This window comes from Pelodiscus sinensis, chromosome 32 (genome assembly GCF_052426305.1).
Source record: "Pelodiscus sinensis isolate ZL-2025 chromosome 32, ASM5242630v1, whole genome shotgun sequence".
Lineage (NCBI taxonomy): Eukaryota > Metazoa > Chordata > Testudines > Trionychidae > Pelodiscus > Pelodiscus sinensis.
The window spans coordinates 12,389,328-12,412,260 of NC_143083.1; the positions used below are offsets into that span (position 1 = coordinate 12,389,328).

The 22,933-nt window shown below is 50.2% G+C and overlaps 1 long non-coding RNA gene across 2 annotated transcripts in view; it reads right to left on the bottom strand.

The window, feature by feature from the left end:
* LOC102461580 (uncharacterized) overlaps window positions 1–22,933 on the bottom strand; it is a 109,189-nt gene that overhangs the window by 21,723 nt on the left and 64,533 nt on the right. For both annotated transcript variants that reach the window (XR_016348213.1, XR_012896697.2), the window contains exon 3: window positions 976–1,283. This is a non-coding gene — a long non-coding RNA (uncharacterized LOC102461580). The remainder of the gene's footprint in view (window positions 1–975; window positions 1,284–22,933) is intronic.

Below are 22,933 nucleotides of genomic sequence, written 5' to 3' on the forward strand. Positions count from 1 at the left end.
GCCCCCCGCTTGGCACTGGCAGCCAGTTGGTATGTTCAGCGTGTAACAGCCAGTTCACTTTATTAGTTTTATGGACAAAAGTGAAGGGGATTGGCTGAATAATACACGAGGGGCTACCTCTGACCTTGAACCCATGGGTCCTTTCTCACCCGCTGCGCAGCCCATTCACACCAGCTGGGCTGTCTAGCCGCCGCCTGACAGTTCAATGCAGGGATTGTCTGGCCCGCCTGTCACCCAGCGCAGGCTCAAATGCAAACGAGTTCCAATATAATATTTATGGAGTACCCCGTCACTTTCTCAGCCCTACTCCCCTTTCTACTTCTCTGCTCCCCCTGCTGCTGTCTGGCCCGGCATAAAAGAAAGACTCGCCCACCCCCTTCGCAAGACTGGGAGAATTCATTAATTTATTGCTCGGAGAGTGGCTTGCATTCAGCCAGTTGACCCGCGGCGTTTGGGCGTCGCTAAGTCCAGTTTCAGTCCTCGCCAGTATGGGGAGGGTGACTAACGGGTCTCTGTTGGACTCTTCCAGACTTCACAACTCTCTAGGTGTTCTTCATAAAGCAGTGTTTCCCAATTTTATTTGGCCATGGAACCACTAGGGTTGCCTTTAAAAAAAAAAGACCCCCACCGCGTTTCATCAAGCAAAAAAACCCATTAAACAACCCACCGCTGCCATGATTTCTGCCACGGCTCTGTCTCTTTAAAAGAGAGGCGGGGGAGTGCCGGCTCTTCGCGGGACCCTTGCTTTCGCTTTGCGGAACCCCAGGGTTCCACGGAGCACCAATTGGGAAACACTGCCATAAAGAGAGGATTTTTAATGTGCGGACACACACACACGCACAGAGCCAGGCTCCGCCCCTCCAGCTGACCGACAGACAGACTGACGGACCGACAGACTGACAGACGTTTTTCTTGCTTTTCCCAAATGCCACAGGCCTCTTGTAATCAACTTTGGAATGGTGACATAATACTCACCAGAACAGCTCTGGGGAAAGAGTCGCCTGCTTCGTTTCAGGGCATTTCTGTTCCCTGCCTGACTCCTCCATCAATTAAACCATAAAGGCAAGAAAAGCTTTTCTCCAAAGCCAAACGCTGACGAGAAGTAGTTTGGATTGTTCTGCACAAGAGAATGGGGACGTGCCAGGCTTGCTGGCCCGCTTCTCTTTCAGACATGTGAGAATCTCAGATCTGCTCCCAAGCCAGCTGAAGAATCAATGGACAGACGCCCGTTGAGTGAGCTTTGGATCAGCCACTTCATGTTCAGGAGCCCAGAGAGACTGACACTAAAAAAAAAACAAAAAAACCGGAGAGGGAGATTTTAGGGGGAGATTTTTAAAAGCACAAAGGACAAAGCCTCCCCAATTCACACAGGTCTTTGAAAATGTTGTCCCACTTAAAGTCTGCCAAATGATCTGATGAAATTCTCCCTGGTGTCATGATTGAATAAAAGGAAACGTTAGCCATGTGAGGGAGAGGCGGCCTTAGCCCCGAATTTTAACTTTGGGCAATGTATTGAAGTGGAATTGACACAATTCCATGCTCCCTCAATGGTTGCCACCTTTGAAAAAACCAAGAGCCAAACTTCCAAACCCCTGCAGTGTTTGTAACTGGGCCAAGGGGCTGGAACGATTGTATCCTCTAAGCCTCAGAGGGGGAGTCGTGGGAGGCTGTAACTTTAAAATCAATGAGGAGTCCTGTGGCACCTTAGGGTACGTCTACACTGCAACACTATTTCGAAATAGGACCCAAAGTAAGACAAATAAACAATGATGACTAAGGATACATCTACCCAGTAACGTTATTTCGAAATAACTTAGTCCGCGTCTAACAGCAGGCAGCGATTTCGGAATAGTGTCAAACTACTGTCAAGCTGGAGGACTTCTTACTCCTACTCCTGTAACCCTCATTTGCGTGGAGTAAGGGAAGTTGGAGGAAGAGTGCTCTATTTCAAAATAAGTCCTGCGTAGATGCGCCCTATTTCGAAATAAGATAAGCAATTGACGTAGGTCAATTTCCATAGCTTATTTTGAGTTAAGCCCTGCTGTTTAGACACACCCTTAGAGACTAACAAATATATATATAAAAGCGACAAGGAGTCCTGTAGCACATTATAGATTAACAGATCTATTGGAGCATAAGCTTTCATGGGCAAAGACCCACTTCGTCAGATGCATGTAGTGGAAATTTCCAGAGGCAGGTATAAATACGCAGGCAAGAATCAGGCTAGACATAACAAGGTAAATTCAAACAGGGAGGATGAGGCCCACTTCTAGCAGCTGATCTGGAGGTGTGAACACCAAGAGAGGAGAAACTGCTTTTGTAATTGGCTAGCCATTCACAGTCTTTGTTTTATATATATATATATATATATATATATATATAAAACCATGAAGGAAGGAACAATCAGTTTCATACATACAGAATGGGAAGTGACTGTCTGGGAAGGAGTATGGCAGAAAGGGATCTAGGGGTTATAGTGGACCACAAGTTGAATATGAGTCAGCAGTGTGATGCTGTTGCAAAGAAAGCAAACATGATTGTGGGCTGCATGAACAGGTGTGTTGTGAGCAAGACACGAGAAGTCATTCTTCCGCTCTACTCTGAGCTGGTTAGGCCTCAATTGGAGTATTGTGTCCAGTTCTGGGCACCACATTTCAAGAAAGATGTGGAGAAATTGGAGAGGGTCCAGAGAAGAGCAACGAGAATGATTAAAGGTCTAGAGAACATGATATATGAGGGAAGACTGAAGGAATTGGGTTTGTTTAGTTTAGAAAAGAGAAGATTGAGGGGGGACATGATAGCAGTTTTCAGGTATCTAAAAGGGTGTCATAAGGAGGAGGGAGAAAACTTGTTCATCTTGGCCTCTGGGGATAGAACAAGAAGCAATGGGCTTAAACTGCAGCAAGGGAGGTTTAGGTTGGACATTAGGAAAAAGTTCCTGACTGTCAGGGTGGTCAAACACTGGAATAACTTGCCCAGGGAGGTTGTGGAATCTCCATCTCTGGAGATATTTAAGAGTAGGTTAGATAAATGTCTATCAGGGATGGTCTAGACAGTATTTGGTCCTGCCATGAGGGCAGGGGACTGGACTCGATGACCTCTCAAGGTCCCTTCCAGTCCTAGTATTCTATGATTCTATGAGCTTTTATGGGCAAACCCCACTTCCTCAAGATCATCCCATCTGAAGAAGTGGGTTTTGCCCACAAAAGCTCCTCAAATCATAGAACACTAGGGCTATATGTGCACTCGTGGCTTCTTGCGCGAGAAATATGCAAATGAGGCTAAGTGTGGAATATCGCCGAACCTCATTTGCATACCTAATGAGCCGCCATTTTTGCAGAAGAGGCTCTTGCACCAGAAGGAGCTGTCTACACGGCCCCTTCCTGCGCAAGAAAAACCCTCTTGCGCAATGCCGTTATTCCTGAGCATAATCAGCGTAGCGGCATTGCGCAAGAGGGTTTTTCTTGCGCAAGAAGGGGCTGTGTAGACAGCTCCTTCTGGTGCAAGAGCCTCTTCTGCAAAAACGGCGGCTCATTAGGTATGCAAACGAGGCTCGGCGATATTCCACGCTTAACCTCATTTGCATATTTCTCGCGCAAGAAACCGCGAGTATAGACATAGCCTAGAAGTGGAAGGGAACTCGAGAGGTCATCAAGTCCAGTCCCCTCCCTTCACAGCAGGACCAAGCACCATCTACCATCCCTGACACATGTCTATACGACCTGCTCTTAAATCTCTCCAGTGATGGAAATTCCACAACCCCCCTAGGCAATTTATTCCAGTGTTTCACCACCCGGACAGTTGGGAAGTTTTTCCCAATGTCCAACTTAAACCTCCCTTGCTGCAGTTTAAGCCCATTGCTTCTTGTCCTGTCCTCAGAGGCCAAGGAGAACAATTCCTCCCCCCTCCTCCTTGTAACACCCTTTTAGCTATTTGGCTGATACTTGATACTATCTATATTTTTGTTAGTCTCTAGGGTGCTACAAGACTCCTCATTGTATCCTCTAAGATTCGTGCACAGCTGCCTTTCATTGACTGTCCTGGAATACACAGAGCTACACAATCGACTGTAACTTGGCCTTTAGGTTAAAAGCAATAAAAACCCAACTAAAGCCAAATTCTAAGACTAGGTTTATAGAAATATACAGAAAACACTTTGAATTGTCAATTTCTGCAGAGGTGAAAATGGTGGTGGGGCTGTTGATCAGTAAAGATTTCTTGCCGCGGCACAAGCATGCTGGGGAAAAGAGGACATTTTTGATTGCACAACTTTCTTTGAAACACCAATAAAATGGGAATTTTATTCCTGCCAGACAGCCACAATCTGTCCAAAAAAAAAAAAAAAGTATCAGAAAAATAGCCCCACAAATCAGACGCTCAATCTGTATCATTCCATAGCAGAACCTAGGAATAGGGTTGCCAGATACTTTCAGAAAAAATCCCAAACATGGTGGGGGAAAAAAATTGGTTGAGCAAAAACCAAAACAAAACAGGGGACCAAAGTTGTTAACCAAAAAAGAAATCAAAACCAAAACCAAAAGCAATCAACAGGAGACCAAACTTGTTGAGTGAAAAAAAAAAAAGGTCACTACGCCTTTAAATCTCCCTGGTCTGCTGACCCCCGCCAGACTGGGCAGGGGAAGAATGATATTTTCTGGGGTTTTTTTTACCGGACAGGTGCCACAAATACCGGACTGTCCAGGAGAAAACCGGACACCTAGCTATCCTGCCTGGCAATGAGATCTACTTTTGAATGGAGTGACATGGTGAGGATTGTGTTCGTTCTGTTTGTTTTGTGATGGTGGATGTGATTCCTACTGTCCTGTACTTTTCTGTTGTAACCCCGGGTGTGTGCCTCAGTTTCCCTGAAACAAAAAACCAGACTATATAGCACTTTAAAGACTAACAAGATGGTTTATTAGGTGATGAGCTTTCGTGGGCCAGACCCACTTCCTCAGATCAAATAGTGGAAGAAAATTGGCACGACCATATATACCAAAGGATATACCAGACCCACTTCAAGCGCATCACCTAATAAACCATCTTGTTAGTCTTTGAAGTGCTACATAGTTCTGTCTTTTGTTTCAGCTACACCAGACTAACACGGCTACATCTCTATCACTATTCAACAATAAACTCAGGCTGTCTTGTAACCCGAGCCTGGATGGAGGAAACAACCAGGTGACACCTTGCCCAGAAGTCTGAACAAAGGAGGGGTTGGGGCTGCCTGGAGAGCTGGGACCAGTTGCTGGGTGTGTGAGTGTAGTTTTTTGGCTTAGGGAGAAAGGAGTCTAGCTGGCTTGGGGGAATCTAGCTGGCTGTGGGCCCCACTATCCCCAAGTTGGATTGTACTGAATGCTCCTGGTTCCTGTAACAACAAGTCTGTGCTACACTGTGTCCCTGTGAACCAATAAACCTTCTGTTCTACTTGCTGGTTGACAGTCTGACTGCAGATGGGGGTGCACTCCCCTACACTCCATGACAAATGGTTGCTCCGAGCTGAAGTAGCTTGAAACTTGAAGTAGGTTTGACTTACTTTCTGTTTTTCCTGCATAGGACCCAGTGACTAAGGTTACCAGGTGTCTGGCGTTGACCCGGATAGTCCGGTATTTTCGCCTTCTGTAAAAAAATTCAGAAAATACTGGACACCTAAAATGTCCAGTATTTTCTGATTTGCACCCAGGAGGTGAAAATCCCAGGTGCTTACCTGGTTCCGCAGGGGAGCTGTCCGGCCTGGAGCAGGAAGACAAGATGGTGGACAACAGCAGCCTGTTAGGGGCAAAAAGTCTCAAAAGTACTTCTTAAAGGGGCCTCTCGGGGTCCTTTTTTTTTCTCAACAACTTTGGTTTCCTCCTTTTTTTTTTCTCAACAGAATTTTTTCCCCGTTTTTTTTTGGGGGGGAGGGGATATTTGGTATTTTTGGTTAAACCATCTGGCAACCCTACCAGTGACAGATCATGTTCTGCCTTAGTTCCCAGTGAGACATGGAGTTGCCTGATATGTATTTGCACTATGTGCAATATTTGCAATTCTACGGACTCCCTCGGCGTACCCATTCTGTTAAACAGACTCACACTTGTGACGCCAGAGATTAAAAGTGGTAGGCGAGTCCGCTTAACTGTTGGGGTCTTTCATTGATGCTGGTGTAAACGGGGAGGAGGAAATCTTTGAAATCTGAATGGGGAGAAGAGTCCGGTCTTTTATCATGTCCTTAAAACACATGCAGCAAACTCTCAGCGTGCCATTTTCAGATTTGGCACATGAGAGCTAGAATCCATTATCAGCTTGCAACCATGGATTAATCTCAATTATGACTTCAATTGAAGTGCATTTGTTCTTGATTTAAAAAAAAAAAAAGCCTCAAATGTTTTCTTCGCAGGAGTCATTGAAGTGAGGCATTCGGATGCCGAGCAGAAAAATCCAGGCTCTTTAAGAAATAGGATCTCTGCTTTTAACACAGAAACGTTCCCACTGCTGCAAAACCCCCTAGGGTACGTCTAGACTGCGGCGCTATTTCGGGATACGTCCGGTATCCCGAAATAGTTTTCCGCGTTTTAACAGAACGCCCATTATTTCAAAATGGAATCAAAATAACAGGTTTGCTATCCTGATGTCCCGGTAAGCCTCGTTCCAGGAGGACTTGTCGGAATAGTGGTCTATTTCGAAATTTGGCACTGTGTAGATAGTCTATTTCAAAACCTGGCGCTACCTCGAAATAAGCTACGCGATTGGCATAACTCACATTGCATAGCTGATTTCGAGCTAGCATCGCTGCGTAGACGCACCCCTAAAATACAACACGGCTCCAAACACAGGGATTGTTAGAGATGAAGTGGACTCTACAAATGCCACCTGTGGCCATCCCAGTGAATCCAATGTGGTGGTTCCCACTCGCAACGTTTAGGGGTGTGCGTTTGAAGGAGCAGACCAGCAGGGGAGTCGGTTTTCCCCGAGAGTCCACTACTAACAGGCGCCTCCGTCCAAGTGTGTGGAAACCAGGACAGCACTACCCCACGACCACCCCATGTCACCACAATTGAGTTCCGGGAGAGCCACCGATCTGGTATTCTCTGATTTTTTTTACCGGACAAAGAGCGCAAATACCGGATTGTCCGGTAAAATACCGGACACCTGGCAACCCTACCCCCAACGCAATTCTTTACACATTCACCGGGCTGCTAGCTTCTAGGCCACCGTTTGGTGCCGTGATCCACAGAGGAAAGGCAAGATCAAACACCCAGAAAATATATTTCCAATGTAAGTTCCCTCTCCTTTTTTAGAAAATGACATGGGGCCTAAGGGGAAGCCATTGGAAGGACTCTCGCCAACCTGAAGGGGATTTGGATGTCTAAATCGTTTCCTTGTCAATGTTATTTATGCCGAGAGAAAAATCTCACGATGGAGCATTCGTTTGGCACAGGGGTGGGGAACCGAGGGCCCGAGGGCCGGATGCTGCCCTCGGCTTGCCTGGGTCTGGCCCCCAAGGCTCAGAGCTCCCCCCAGCATTAGGGAGCCAGTGCTGGAGCTCCAGCCCCCCGCCTTCCCCCACTTCTCCCACTGTGGGGCTGGAGCACACAAAATCTGCTAGGCTGGGCCCCTGCCAGGCTCTGGTGTGTGAGGGGAATGTGGGGAGGGCCTTTCTCCTCAGGTGGGGGCCACGTCAATGAGGGTTTGGGGGGTTGTTTTGCTTCTGACTCGTGTGCGGCCCCCGACTGATTTTTCTGTGGGTCAGTGGCCCCACGACCCCAGAATGGTTCCCCACCCGATGTAGCAGCTCTAGCCCTTTTCAATACGTATTAGCCAGGATTTTACGGAAGAGGCAGCCCCCTTGGTGTTTAGCGGTGGAAATATTTCCCAGAAAGGGACACAGCAGTTGCCTTTTCAGATTACTGCTTAGCTGCAAAACATGTGGTGGGGGCGAGGGGTCGGCCGGCGGGTGGATGGGTGCAAAACCTACCTGTGATTTTACAGAGCTCCCTGTTAGCTCATTTCCCACGGTGTCCGCCACAGCACACAGGCTAATCAAATAATCAACCGCTTGCTGGAGAGCCGACCGCCTCCTGCATTGTACTGGGCAACCTGCCGGATCGGCAGCCACGCGGGAGTGAAACAAGCGAAGGGGGAGGGGAGCAATTAGCCCCTCCGTTATATGTCGCAGGGCAAAGAGATTATTTTAAAATCAGAGGTGCCGTTTGACCCAAGATGATACTGCAGGGGATCAGGCTGCTCCTTCCAGGAATCAGGACTTGGAACCGGGGAGCCCAAGCTAACTTTTTGATTGCGACCGCAAGGAAGCAGCCATGTTATTCCGAAATAACTTAGTCCGCATCTACCCAGCAGGCCGGGATTTCGAAATAACGTCGAAATACTGTCAAGCTGGAGGACTTCCCACGCCGACTCCCCTGGCCCTCATTGTACGAGGAGTAAGGGAAGTCGGAGGAAGAGGATTCTGGTTCGAAACAAGTGCTGTGTAGACGTGCCCAATTTCATAGAATCATAGGACTGGAAGGGACCTCAAGAGGTCATCGAGTCCAGTCCCCCGCCCTCAAGGCAGGACCAAGCTCCGTCTACACCATCCCTGACAGATGTCTATCTAACCTGTTCTTAAATATCTCCAGAGAGGGAGATTCCACCACCTCCCTTGGCAATTTATTCCAATATTTGACCACCCTGACAGTTAGGAATTTTTTCCTAATGTCCAATCTAAACCTCCCCTGCTGCACTTTAAGCCCATTACTCCTTGTCCTGTCCTCAGAAACCAAGAGGAACAAATTTTCTCCTTCCTCCTTGTGACACCCTCTTAGATATTTGAAAACCGCTATCATGTCCCCCCTTAATCTTCTTTTTTCCAAACTAAACAAGCCCAGTTCATGAAGCCTGGCTTCATAGGTCATGTTCTCTAGACCTTTAATCATTCTTGTCGCTCTTCTCTGTACCCTTTCCAATTTCTCCACATCTTTCTTGAAATGTGGCACCCAGAACTGGACACAGTACTCCAGCTGAGGCCTAACTAGTGCAGAGTAGAGCGGCAGAATGACTTCAGAATGATTTCGAAAGAAGCGACGCCCTTGTTTCTTACACTGTGTTCCGCGGAGAACTCACAGGTGTGCTACGGCCGTTTGAAGGAAAAAAACGCCCGCGGGAGCTGCTGAGACGCAGCGGGTGGTGCGAAGAGGTGAGCGAGTGATGATGCAGCGGAAATGAGGCAGGGCGACCCGCGTTCCTCCCATGCTTCTGTGCCCGGCTTGCAACCGCCTGGGAAAGCTCCGTGCCTCGGTGGCGCCTCTTGCCAGAGGGGAGGAGCGTTGCAGGGCCAGCAGCAGGCCCGGCTCTGATTGGCTGTCTCTGGGGATCCTGCCTGCCAGGAGAGAGAACTGCCCTAAAGCCGCCACCCCGACTGGGTCTTTGCACCGGTGCCTTTAGCCCTCGCTTGTTACCCAGGACAGCTGACGGGGGCCAGCACCTTCCACCCTCTTGCACAGACAATGCCCTTCCCTTCAGTATTCTGTGTCAAAAATAGCAGAGCCAGGGGCTAGAGCTATTGAAGGACAAAACATTAAGCAGTAAGGGACTCACTGTGAATTGGGGGGCAGGGTACGGCCCTCAGTGCCCCTAATGCTGGCGTGGCTGCTATGGCTGCTGTTAGTCAGCTGCTTGACATTAACCCATGCTTGATGAGGTATTGAATGTATAATTTCCACCAATATGAGTAAACAGAGTAAATTACATTTTCCTATCACAAAGACAGAAGTCTAGAAGGCTTCACTGGGCAGTGAGCGAACATTGTTGTTGTCAGTAAAAGTGTCGTCTGTTGTTCAAGGGGCAAGCTTTTTTTTTTGCTCAACAAAAAAAAGGGGCGAGATTTTTTTTTTTTTGCTCAACAAAAAAATCCTTGGTGTTCCTCGTTAAAAAAAATTCTTGTTTCGTGTTCCTCGCTCTTAAAAAGTTTAAGAAACACTGAGCTACGCCATTGATGCCGCTCAATTTGCATCGCTTGTTTCGAGTTAAGCCCTGCTGTGTAGACGCACCCTAGGATGCTACACCGGATGGATCTGAACATCGGTGGGAATCCTTCAGTAAAGTGCTGCAAAATCCACGCATCTCCCCGGCTCGTTTTTGCGGGTTCCCATTTTGTACCTAGAACTCTGCACATTTGTGGGTATCTGCTTTATCGCCGCAGGATCCACCTCTGCAGAGGTAGCTGCATGTAGCCACGGATTGCGTGTGCAGTTGTAGAGGCCAATTTTGTGTCCACAAAGGGCTCTATCTTTCCGTCCTTCCAACACGAGGAAAAAGCAAGCAGAGGGAGTTATTTTAAAAGCGAGACACCAATCTGTTCCTTGGGGACGGGAACACATTTTGAAATGCACAGACAAGCTTCCCATGTACCTGCGAGCATGGCACCGGGTGGCATTTGCACAACAAACGGCAACCACCAGTGGCGAGTGACAGTGAACACTAGTGAGCCAAGTAGAGAGCGCTCGTGAGAAAAGTAGAGCGCACCAGTGCGCCTCTCCAAAACCCAGCCAGCGCGCACCCCTCTTTCTCCGTTATTTTGCCCTGCCGAGGCACACGTGGATAGGGATGTGCTTGTGAAGCCGTGTGCCCACGTCGGCGCTCTGTTTGCATGCCCCTTCCCCGCAGGGCTCGTTCAGAGAAATACTGCATGACACTAGCCCCCGAGCATCGGAGTCCAGGGATAAATTCGGACTGTCAGCTCCAGCCCCCCTACCAGGAGACCGGCTCAGCAACTCTTGCGGCACTGAGGGAGTGCAGAAACCACGCCTACTGCACGCTCTTTAAAGAGCCCTATGGAAAGAACACAGTCTCATAAGAAGAGGAGGAAAATAGACAAGAAGGATGAGGCAGGAGGCTTTCTAGATCTGGCCGTGTGTATCCAGAGGTGCAGCACGAATCCCTCCTCTAAAAGCTTAAACTACTCACTATCCATTCTGGGGCAAGGCCGGTGCTCCGATTGGGGGGTGAGATGGCTTTCATTCTCTGCCGTTTTGGAGGGGTGTGTGTGTCTTATTCTTCCCCTCTCTTGCATTTATTTCACACCACGTGTGCCTGAGTTAGGGGTGGGATTTCTAGAGAGGAGGCAATCCCCTGAAAGAAGCCCCAGCTGCCTGGAAAGAACATGGTGTACGCGTATTTTCGGAACCACGAATGCAAACTGCCCTAACAGCGCGTGGCAGGGAAAAGGTGAAGTGGGTGCCCGGCAAGGCTCTTCGTTATCAGTGAATGCTTAAATCCGGGCAGCCCAACCTCTGCCGCCGAGTGAAAATTCGCTGTTGGCAGAACACCCGGAAGCTGGGACGTTCTGTGGGGGTCAGGAAAAGCATCGCAGCCATGGCTCCTTTGAGAAGGGAACTTCCCGGCGGAAATAAGATGGCATCTTGCATCTCACACATTCCTCCTGGGAACAAACTCCCAGGAGGGAGGAGGGTGGGTGGGAGACGGAGGCTTGTAACAAGCCTCATCACGGGCTTGCTGAGCTAAGCATAATTGTTGCAAAACTGCTGTGCACATGCTGGCTTCCATAATTATCCCACTCGTCTGCCAGCCCGGCCCTTCCCCCCAGCATAAATGCACATTAGATTATGATTACAGTGGCTAATTTCGTCTGGTGCGTCTTCAGCATATGGGCCTCCACCTGCTCTGAATATGCAAATGCTGGCTGATTGCTTCCCCCCCACCCGGCCTGTCTGAGACAGGTCTGTGCCCTACGGGCGGGTGTGTGTGTGTGGGGGGGGGACCTGGACGCCATTTCACCAACAAAGAAATCTTGAGCAGCAGGGTGGGTACGAAGAGAGGCCGGTAATTGTCACTGGCATCGGTAAGCGCACAAACACCCTGTGTGCTGGTGAGTCCGGGCCCTGAATGCCTGGCAGTCCTGCCCACTGCACCCACTGCTCTCAGGGAGGAGAGAGGCACAAACAGGCAGACCACAGAGACAACAGGGCGGGTTTCTTCCTGCAGGAGATGTGGGAAATTCGCGGGGAAAGCCACGACAAAAACGAATCTTGCTGTAGGTTTAATGAGGTCTCCCTCTTTCTTTGCGGGATGTATAGCCCTGTAACTCCAACCATGTGAATTGCTCAGCAGCCTCACAGGGATGCAGGGCCGAGTAATTAGCTAGCAGGCTTGATTAAGGAGCTAATATATTCCTGCGGTGGGACCATCGGGTTGCACTGGTCCAGACCAATGGGCCCTTTTAGGGCTGATACTAAAGGCTTCAGGAGAAGGAGAGACCTGGTGAGAGGCAGTGATGGTTTAACCTCACTCCATTCCTGGTGCTTGGAGCCTGCATTTCCAGTCCTGATCCGGGGATTATTCTGGCCAGGCAGGAACAGGCCCCAATGCTTTTCGTACCAGGGCTGAGCCGCCTGGGTGTCATCTCCACGCATGGCTATGGCGTGTCTTGATGCTGCAGAGTGATATATAAATTCATGGTCACAAAATACCTGTTCTGCCTAGACTATACACATGTGTAATGTTGTGCGTGCGCAGGGGAAGCTGCATCTGAAATTACAGACCGAGATGACGAGAAACACTTAATTAGCATCATTCACAGACAAGGTAATGAGGGTGCCAGCGTTTCATAGCACAGAAGCATTGGTTGGTTGGAGCTCTGTGCAGGAGAGTAAACTCCCAGGCACTGGCGTCTGTCCTGTGTGCCACCAGCAGTGGTCAGTTTCTGTGGGGTAGGGTCTCAAGCTGCTCCCTATTCCATTCCATGTGGGTTCTTAGATTGTGCTCATCGTGCAGTGTCTGAGCATCCATCGGCCGTGCTGACACTGTTCATAGGAACGGCCAGACTGGGTCAGATCAAAGGTCCATCTAGCCCGGTATCCTGTCTGCCGACAGTGACCAATACCAGATGCCCCAGAGGGAGGGAACACAACAGGTAATCCCCTCTCTTCTGTCATCCAATTCCAGACAAACAGAAGCTAGGGACACGATCCCTACCCATCCTGGCTAATAGCCATTAATGGACCTAACCTCCACGAATCTCTCTAGCTCTTTTTTGAACCCTGTCAAAGTCCTAGCCTTCACCACATCCTCTGGCGAGGAGTTCCACAGGTTGACTGTGCATTGAGTGAAGAAAAACGTTCTTTTGTTTGTTTTAAATCTGCTGCCTATGAATTTCATTTGGTGACCCTTAGTTCTTATGTTATGGGAACAAGTAAATAACTTTTCCTTATTCACTTTTTCCACACCAGTCATGATTTTATAGACTTCTAGCATATCCCCACTTCGTGTCCTCTTTTCTAAGAGGAGAAGTCCCAGTCTTTTTAATCTCTCTTCATATAGGACCCGTTCCAAACCCCTCATCATTTTAGTTGCCTTTTTCTGAATCTTTTCTAATGCCAATGTTCTTTGGCTTTGTGCTGTCGTCCCATCACCAGGAATAGTGAATTCACTAGTGAATTCCATGGAGTCTCTAGCTATTCTGTCTTTCTTGGGGAGAACACTCTGCCTAGGGGAGGGATTTGGAGTTTTCTACATTTTATTCATGTCCATGTTGAGGTTGATTTGTTTCAAGTTGGGGTGATTTTGATTGGTCGGTTGGGGGCCTAGAGAGGGTCTGTGTGTCAGAGGGCTCCAAAGGCACCATTCTGTGGGCAGCCTTTCAAAGGTCATCTCTGTACCTGGCCAGGCATCACACTGGGAAAGCCAAAACAAACCCCAGAAGGCTGAAAGGAGAGGGGAAGGCTGTACTCTATGGTTCAGATGCTCTCCTGGCCTTGGACTCAGGGGACCTGCTTCGATTTGCACCTCCGTCCTGGACATGCTTGCGAGCATCTGGGTCAAATCTTACCATGGATCTGGTTACTTAACTGGGAGCTGAGCTTGTCCATTCATTGGTCCCTGGACTTTTCCGTGACTCAGTTTACCCAGCCATAAAACAGGCTCACCAAAAGAAATTAACAGGCAGCAGGTTTGTAACACACAAAAGGCAGCACTTCTTCATGCAATGCACGGTCCACCTGTGGAACTCATTGCCACAGGATGTTGTGAAAGCCAAGACTAGAACAGGGTTAAAAAAAAGATGGATAAGTTCATAGGGGATAGGTCCATCACTGACTATTATCCAGGCTGGGCAGGGATGGTGTCCCTAGCCTTTTTTTTTTTTTTTGACAGAAGCTGGGAATGGTCTATAGGGGATGGATCATTTGATAGTCCCCTGTTGTGTTTACTCCCTCTGGGGCACCTGGCATTGGCCGCTGTTGGCAGACAGGATCCTGGGCTAGATGGACCTTTGGTCTGACCCAGTCTGGCCGTTCTTATTCACACTTCCTACCCATAGTCCCGTGCAGCCTTTGGACCAGGGATCCTCTCCCGCTCTGTGTCTATGCTGCTCTTGGCATGGCGGGGCTCTGATGTAGGTTGGAGCTTCTGGGGCTATGAAAATACACCCAGTACTAGCGAGCCTGGAATTTACAGTGATGCTTTGCATTGCTGCAGGGTTCTCCATCCCAGGGCCCCCAAAATACTTTGCAAGAGTTGTTTAATTAAGCCCCATTCCCACGTGTTCAATATCCAGGCACTTCAGCAAACACAAAGTGGTTCCATGTGCCAAGCCAGAGAAACGAACCCGCCATTCAGGGACACTGGTGAATAGATCCCCTCGCTCTTACCAACTGTAGCTTTCAAGGCTCTTTACAAAGGAGACCAGGCTCAGCACTCTTCCTTTTACAGATGGGGAAACTGAGGCACGGGGCGCTGGCATGACATGCTCAAGGTCATTCAAGGAGTCAGTGGCAAAGCCAGGACCAGAATCCAGTCCTCCCAAGTGCCAGTCCAACACCCTATAGAATGGGCCCCAAGGAAAACCTTAAAGCTCAAACTTTCCATTCTTTGTAGTACTTTCCCGCCCTAGAAGCGGGCTCGGTGCACAGAGAGCAAAGAGGATCAGGACAAATACAAGCCCCTTCCCGCTGCTAGAGCATCAGGCAACTAATGTAGGAGAAAGGGAATAAACTAGCACAGGACAGTAAAACTTGGACATGCTCTATCAGAGACGGCCGTTGCATGACAGTCCAAATGTGCCATGAAATCATCTTGTGTCAGCGGAAGTTATTATTTTTTTTGGGGGGGGAGCACGGTTCTGACATTCGACATGTGCCCTTCGAGTTATCGGAATGAAACATGTCCCGTTTTCGTTGTAAAACAACATTGTTGTGACTTTTTCCAGTGTGGCAGTCTGCCCTGTGCCAGGCGCGAAAATCAACCAGGCGAAAGAGAAATGAAATATTTTGCTCCGGGGTGGGCACCCTGCAGCCCCTCGGGTTCTACCATTGCCACACGCAGGGTTGATGGATTCTGCTGGTTTCCATACATGTTGGTTGTTTCCTACCGGTCCTACAAGACTGAGGCGCAGGTAAAGCGAGGGGACGTGAAGTGAGGGGCGGGCTGATGGCACACCACGCGGACGGTGAGAGCCAGGCGCGCCCTCAGCAGCCAACCACAAATTCTAGGTCCAGAAGGCCCCATCAAGGTCACCCACCAAACTAGCCTAGGTTGCCCGTTGCTGGTTTTGACCGGCCCTGGGCTGCATTTTTCAGCGATGTCTCTTAGGGTTCCCATCCGTCCGTTTTGTCCAGGACATAATCCGCCTTTTCAGTCCTTAAATCTCTGGCCAGCCGGGTTTTTAAAATATCTACAAATGTCCTGGATTTTGCCCTGCTCATTCAGCGAACCAGCTGCTGGCGGGGACGCTGCAGGATTATAAGGGCCACTCGGAGCGGCTCAGCATGTGGCTGGGCCAGTACGAGTCCAACAGCACCGCCCTGCGCCTGGCCGCGCAGTACAGGTGAGGGCTGGGCCCTGGGGCCTGAGGCCTGCTCCGGGATTCACCCCATGTGGCAGAGAGGGACGGAGCTGGGTTGGGAGGGGGGATGGGTTGTGTGGGAGGGGCAGGGGCATGAGGGGTAGGGGGCTCAGGGCGGATTACTGGGGGTGAGGGGTTCAGGATGAGTTACCAGGGGTGGGGGGCTTAGGATGAGTTACCGGGGGTGGGGGGCTCAGGACGGGTTACCAGGGATGGGGGGCTCAGGACGGGTTATTGCGGGTGGGGTTCAGGACGGGTTACCAGGGATGGGGGGCTCAGGATGAGTTACCGGGGGTGGGGGGCTCAGGGCAAGTTACCAGGGGTGAGGGGTTCAGGACGGGTTACCAGGGATGGGGGGCTAAGGACAGATTACTCTCAGGACCGTCCTCTTTTTTGGAAGTTCAAATATGGTACCCTAATGCCTCTGGTGAATTTCCCAATGTTCCGCTTTCGTTCCTAATCAGAATCTCCAAGCACTTTGAGAAACAGAATTGGCATCTTCCGCCCGACTCCAGGAAGGACCAAGGGCAGCTAATACACAGCCTGTGACTCCAACACCTGGGGAAACTTGGTGGGAATAATTTCCCCATCTAGGGCCATGTGTCTCTTAATTATCTCTCTTCCCTTTTCTAGTTGTCTGTCACTCTATCAACCTCTCGATCATCTTCCCTCCACCTCTGTTCTCTAGGATCTTTTCCAGAGATCTCCCTCTCTCTCATGGTTTTTTTCTTTCCTGGTCTAGAACATCCCCTCCCTCCCTCTTTAGGTATCTATCAGCTGTTGGAGCTCTCCGCTTTCCTTTTCCCATAGCTCGCTCTCTCATTCATTTCCTGTCTTCCCTCACCTGACTGGGGATGGGGCTTGCAGGGAGGCTGCTGTAAAATCCGGACGGTTGGAGCTAGCAGTACACAGTGCAGACACCGGTAGAGTTGCCAGGTGTCCAGTTTTCACCCGGACAGTCTGGTAATTGCGTCTTCTGTCCAGTAAAAAAAATCCAGAAAATACTGGATATGTAAAGTATCCAGTATTTTCTGTTTTTCTCAGAGGGAAGGCCGGTGGGTGAGGGGACATTTTTTCCCTGCCATATCTGGTAGGGGTGGAGGGAATGGGGGGGGGGTGCAGAAATTTAAAGGCACAGAGACCATTTTTTTTTCCTCCACAAGTTTGGTCTCCCTTTTTTTTTTGCTCAACCAATTTTTTTCCCCACCATGTTCAAGATTTTTTGTGAAAGTATCTGGCAACCCTAGACACCGGGGCGTACAGAAGCAGATAAGGCTAGATTTTCCAAGGAAGCCACGGATAGATTCTCAGATGGTCAATCGATGATGAGTCTGATTTTCCAAAGTGATTCACAGGGTTAGGGGCCAGTCGGGGTCAGACCTGCCTAGCGCAGGTCAGGGGACATCTGTGACGGCGCGTTGGGGGTCCCCCGTCTCCTGCACCCCGAAATGGCACAAACAGACTGCACCAGCCAGTGGAATTGAGGAAGTTTATTGCCTCTCCAGGATACAGCACAGCACAGATGGAATCTGGTCACAGAGCTGGGCTAGGATGCCTCAGGCCCCCTTGAGATGGGGGAGACTGGGCCCCTAAACTCCAGCCCCTTTCCCTAGGCTGTCTCCTCCGTGCTTCCAGCCAGCCACCAACTAACTCTCTTCCAGCCCTGCCCCCCAGCCAGGGCAGCATCCACCTTCCTTTGTTCCTCTCCATGGGGGGTTTCTGGCCATACCGGTTTGCATAGTGACTCATCCTGTTTTGCTGGGTCGTGGTACCCACGGCAGCCAGTGGGGGTTACCCCAGAGCCAGCAGCATAGAAACCAGCCAGGTACCCCCACTATGTCACAACATCACCTGGGGAGCCTGGCATCAGGCACAGATCTTGTGGCTGAAGCCAGAGCTTTTTAGAAAGCAATGGCCAGGCTGGCGCAGTGCCCAAGGCGCCGACTTACCTTGGAAAATCTAGTTCACGCTGCCTGCAAAGTCTGTTGCTTTCCGGCCCTTTTGTGGCCCTTCTTGCTCACGGAGCCGGGCTTTTGCTATGAAACCTCCCCACCAGCCCCCTCATTATGACTACAAGCCTCCTGCAAGGAAATCAGTATTCGCGTCAGGACAGAACATTTTCAGAGGCACTGCTCCATCACCCTGAACCGGGTGCAGCATTCACATCTACACCAGGTGAGCACCCGGGGGGGTGTCTCTATCACGATGGAGGCCATCTGCCCCCACCTTGCACGAGGGTAAGTGACTACACAAGGTGATTACACAAGAGCAGCGGCTCCTTTGTGTTATTCACTAGTTTAGGGGCTGACTCCCAGAACATGAGAGTGGAGCTGTTTTGAGTGTGGGCCCATCTGGTCCCCGGGAGCAGGGAGACCAGGACTCAAGGTTTGGGGGCTGTTTTAGCTAGGACCCATAACCATTTATAAAGATTTTTTTACAAAGACATAACTTTCTAAAAATGGATCCCCCCCAAGCCGCTATCACCCCCAAATGCAAGTGCTGCTGTAAATGCCAGTGAACCTGGACTTGCACTTGATTCTGTTCATTGGGATTTATTCCCGTGAACGCTGGCTCGTCCTGAAATCCAGCACGCCCCCTCCTTCTGGGAACCCCAGAACAAAGCCCCACCCCCTGCACACCCCCGCAGTAAACTCTGCTCTCCAGAGAAACTCTAGAATTCTAGGATGGGAAGAATCCAGTCCCCTGCCCTTACGGCAGGACAAAGCACCACAGAAGGAAGGAGACAGCGGTTTCTTTCTGTCTTCTTCTTAGAGCTGCAATTTATTTGTGGCTAAGGTGGGCTTGAAAACCGAGCGCCGAGGGAATACCCTGAATGCCATTCTTGGAGGCAGGATCCACCAGGGGCCTTGATGCTGTTGGGTTTGTCAACTGCAGATGGGGACTCGCAATGGAAACGCAACACAGTTTATAATAAATACTGGAGCTGGTTGGTAAATCCTAGAATCCTAGAACTGGAAGGGACCTCAAGAGGTCATCAAGTCCAGTTCCCTGCCCTCACGGCAGGACCAAGCACCGTCAGATCCTCCCTGACAGGCGTCTGTCTAACCTACTCTTAAATCTCTCCAGTGATGGAGCTTCCACAACCTCCCTTCCAGTGTTTCACCACCCTGACAGTTGGGAAGTTTTCTCTAATGTGCAACCTAAAACTCCTTTGCTGCAATTTAAGCCCTTTGCTTCTTGTTCAGTTTTTCCCTCCTCCTTGTAACACCTACTTGAAAACTGCTCTCATGTCCCCTTTCAGTCTTCTCTTTTCCAGACTAAACAAACCCAGTTCTTCCAGTCTGCCCTCCTAGCTCGTGTCTCCTAGACCAGCGTTTCCCAAAGTGTGGCCAGCAGCCCAGTACTGGTCCTTAGAAAAAAAATACCGGTCCTTAGAAAAATTATCGTGCACGACCCTATTAATTTGTGTGAAGGGGTAGCAGCACTCCCCACTGCTGAGTGCAGCCCTCTTGCCAGGCATGCTCCCGGGCGGCGGGGCTAGATCCGGTGGGCACTAGGGAAAAAAACCAGGTGCCGTGCGCACCGATGCAGAACACCCGGCACTGGACACAGTCGGGGGAGCTGGCGACAGACAATAAAGCAGCCGTGATTGGGGCTAGGAGGGGTGGTGGAACAAGCCGCCGGACAGACAGGGCCAGTAACACCGTTTATTTGCATATTCATAATTTGCATAATGAATATGCAAATAATGTTACCAGTCCTCCAAAAGCTTGTGAATGGGTTTACCGGTCCCCAGTACCAAAAAGATTGGGAACCACTGTTCTAGACCTTTCATCATTTGTGTTGCTCTTCTCTGAACTGTCTCCAGTTTCTCACCAGCTTTCCAGAAACGTGGTACCCAGAACTGGATATTCACAATATTGCAAGCCACCTGCACAGACCCATAGGGGTGATGGACAGGTCTCTGCAGGATGTAAATCCCCACCCCCCACAGAAGAACCGGGCCCATTCTGCAGTCGCTGATCGGGGCTTGGTCCCGCATTCTCTCCACCGCCGCCTTGGCAGCTCCGCACATGGAAGCTGATCATCTTCACTGGCTGGAGTGGCAGGTGCGCCCTGGATGACAACCTGAAACTAGACTTCTCCCCCCCCTGCACCCGCCCTCCTACCTCTCCAGTGGGAGCTGCCACGTGTAAGCGACTCCACACCCCCACCTCTGCGCGTGGGAGGGGTGCGTTGACTCCCAAATGTATGGCCACATGCAAATGACTTGCAAATATGCACCGAAGCGAATTGCGTGATTTGCATAAAATGTCACACGTGGCGCAGGACAAAAGCCAGCAGGCCTGGAAATGCTACACCCCAGAGGCAGCGCGCGCACAGGCTGCTCATGGGAGCAGGGCTCATTGGGCTTTCTTCTCCCCCCTCTTCCCGCCCCCACTTTCCCAGCAGCAGGAGCTGAGCTGCAGCCCTTCCCTGGAATTAAAGGAAAAAGAAAAACGTTTCGCGCTTATTTCACTTGAGCAGGGAAATACAATGTGGTGATTGAGGGAGAGACGGGGAGATCAGAGAGGGAGGGGCCGGGGGCAGATTAGACCGGCTCTGAGGGTCTTTCATTCCAGCTGGGATCCGCTCCCTGACTTGGCTCTGTGCTGATGACATCCTCCCCTCCCTCCCCAACTCCTGATTCTCAGGCGCCCCTCTGGCGTGCAGCATCATGGGGCTCCCTCCTTCCGCTCCTCCTCCACCATCGCAGGGAGCCTGTGTTCCCCTGTCTCCACGACATTCCAGGGCTCCCTGGCTCAATCCTACCCAGCAAGCACCACTCCATGCTTTGGTGCCCATCTTCCCTGCTTTGCTCCCGGATCCCAGGCCCGACGTTTCATGTGGGGCTACCACCCAATTCTTTACCCTCCCAGCAACGCAGGAAAACTAAGCACCAGCTGGATCTCACTGGCTCGTCATCACCGGAAAAACTTCCCCCTCCCTTGCGCCCTGAGGATTTTTAGCTTTTCTGGGCAGGGGATGGAATTCCAAGGCCCATTCATTTCCGATGGGTACCCAGCTGGTCCCAACCGGATGCCGGGCCACCCTGCAGGTCTGTCCTGGGTCCCGCCCCGGATAAGGCGAGCAGGGATTCCAATGCCAATTCCAACCCAGGCCCGGCAGCTGGCAGGGTGCTGTCTCTTTAAGTGGGTGTCGGTGGCGGCTCAGGCTGTCTTATCTGGAGCCCAGCTATGTAGGTCACATCCATCGCTCGGAGGGGAATGTCGGGGGCTTTCGTCCCGGGAGATTAGTCAGAAGATAACCCCCTCCCTCAGGTGCAGATGCCAGTTTGTATTAAATTGCTGGATGCCTTTTATCCAGGCTGCCGCCCGGGTCCCTCGGCCGCAGTGTGCACGGCGGGGAAGGGGCTGCAGCCATCCAGAAACAGAAGGGGCCTTTCCGGGGTGGGAGCAGAGCGTGGGTGCCCAGCCCGGCCCTCACTTGATTTTAAAGGAGCGTTAATAGCGGAGGAAGCGGGGGAGGCAGGCGAAGCATTTCAAGACCCAGATTTCAAACCCTCCTGTGAAAGAACCGGGTTTCCTTCTGTGATTGTCCCCCCCACTGCCCCCCAGTCTTTGAAATGTAGTCGCACAAACATAACCCCTTTGGCAGATTGGTTTATTGTAACACGAGAGTTCCTGGTGGAGCAGCCTCATGGGGATAAGAGACACCCTCCCGCACAACCCACCCCTCCATACTCTTGCCCTCCTTCCTCCCCCCACCCCTACATACACCAAGGAGTTTCCATCAGAGCCTGTGGCTCTCAGTGGGTTTTTCACAAACGTAGACACAAGCTGCCATCACCTACACGTTGGCAGCTGTCACGGCGGTGTGACTTTGGCCTTCCGAGTCCTATCTCTACCATTATAGAACGTACTCAACCAGACAGCTTCGAACAGGGTCGCCAATGCGATCCTCGAGCATCACGGTTCTTTTGATACCAACGCGGCTGATATTTACACATATTCCTTTCCTTACAGCCTTCTGGGCCAAAAAAGAAAACCTAGGCCACCCGCGTGAGTTTTCCATTAAATAACAACGGTGCCAGTAATAAACCCTGTAGGAATGGCGATCTGCTATCATTGAATAAAGTCAACTATAAATGAAACAAAAAACAGGACTGTGTAGCACTTTAAAGACTAACAAGATGGTTTATTAGGTGATGAGCTTTCATGGGCCAGACCCACTTCCTCAGATCAAATAATGGAAGAAAATTGTCACAACCACACACACCACGGCTACATCTCTACAACTTTAAATGAGTAGTTGTTTCTTTGGCTTTTCTTAGTAATTGTCACTGTCTTAACACCATTTGCAATCGCTGGTGAGTAACCTGGAATTAGATGTGATGGGTGTGAAATCACATGGCTATGGTTAACCATGTGTCTAATAGAGTATTGTTAAATTACTAGCCACGACTTATTATTAAGAGCGGCAGATTGCATGAATATAAGACAACCGAATCACTCTGCTCCACACCAAGAACACTCAGAACTGCAGAGTGGCATCTGGCTAACTCAGAGCTCCAAAACGATGGATTTCTGTTACTTGAAGAAAAAGAGACTCCCCATGAGATGATAGCAATATAGGGCCTATGACACATACTTGTCCAGCTTTGATTCCATCTAGGCAGTGGGGTTGGCTTGTGTGGGCACACGCACACACACCACACACACACACACACGGCTCATTCCATTATTTTCTTTGGTACCAAGGGTGAACTAACCCCCTTTAATTATTAGAGTCTGATTTCAACTAGACTTCTGCAGCCAAACACCCCTGAACTTTGGGATCTTAACTTTGCAGATTGGGCCCATTGCACAGACAGGAAAAATGAGTCTGTAAACTCATCAAGACAGGGACTCTCTTGTTATCTGCCTTGCGCAGTGACGAGAAACCTGTCATTGTTTGTCAGATCAGCTACTGTTTTTAGTTACTTGCTAGGTCCCTTCTCCATTCTGGAGCAGAAGTTTCAAGGTCCTAGGCTGGAACCCAGGTTTCACTCTGAATACATCCCATTCAGCTGGCAGACCTCAGGCAACCCCGTCCTTCAGGGCTGCTGGATTTCAGACCCAGGGGCGGATATAG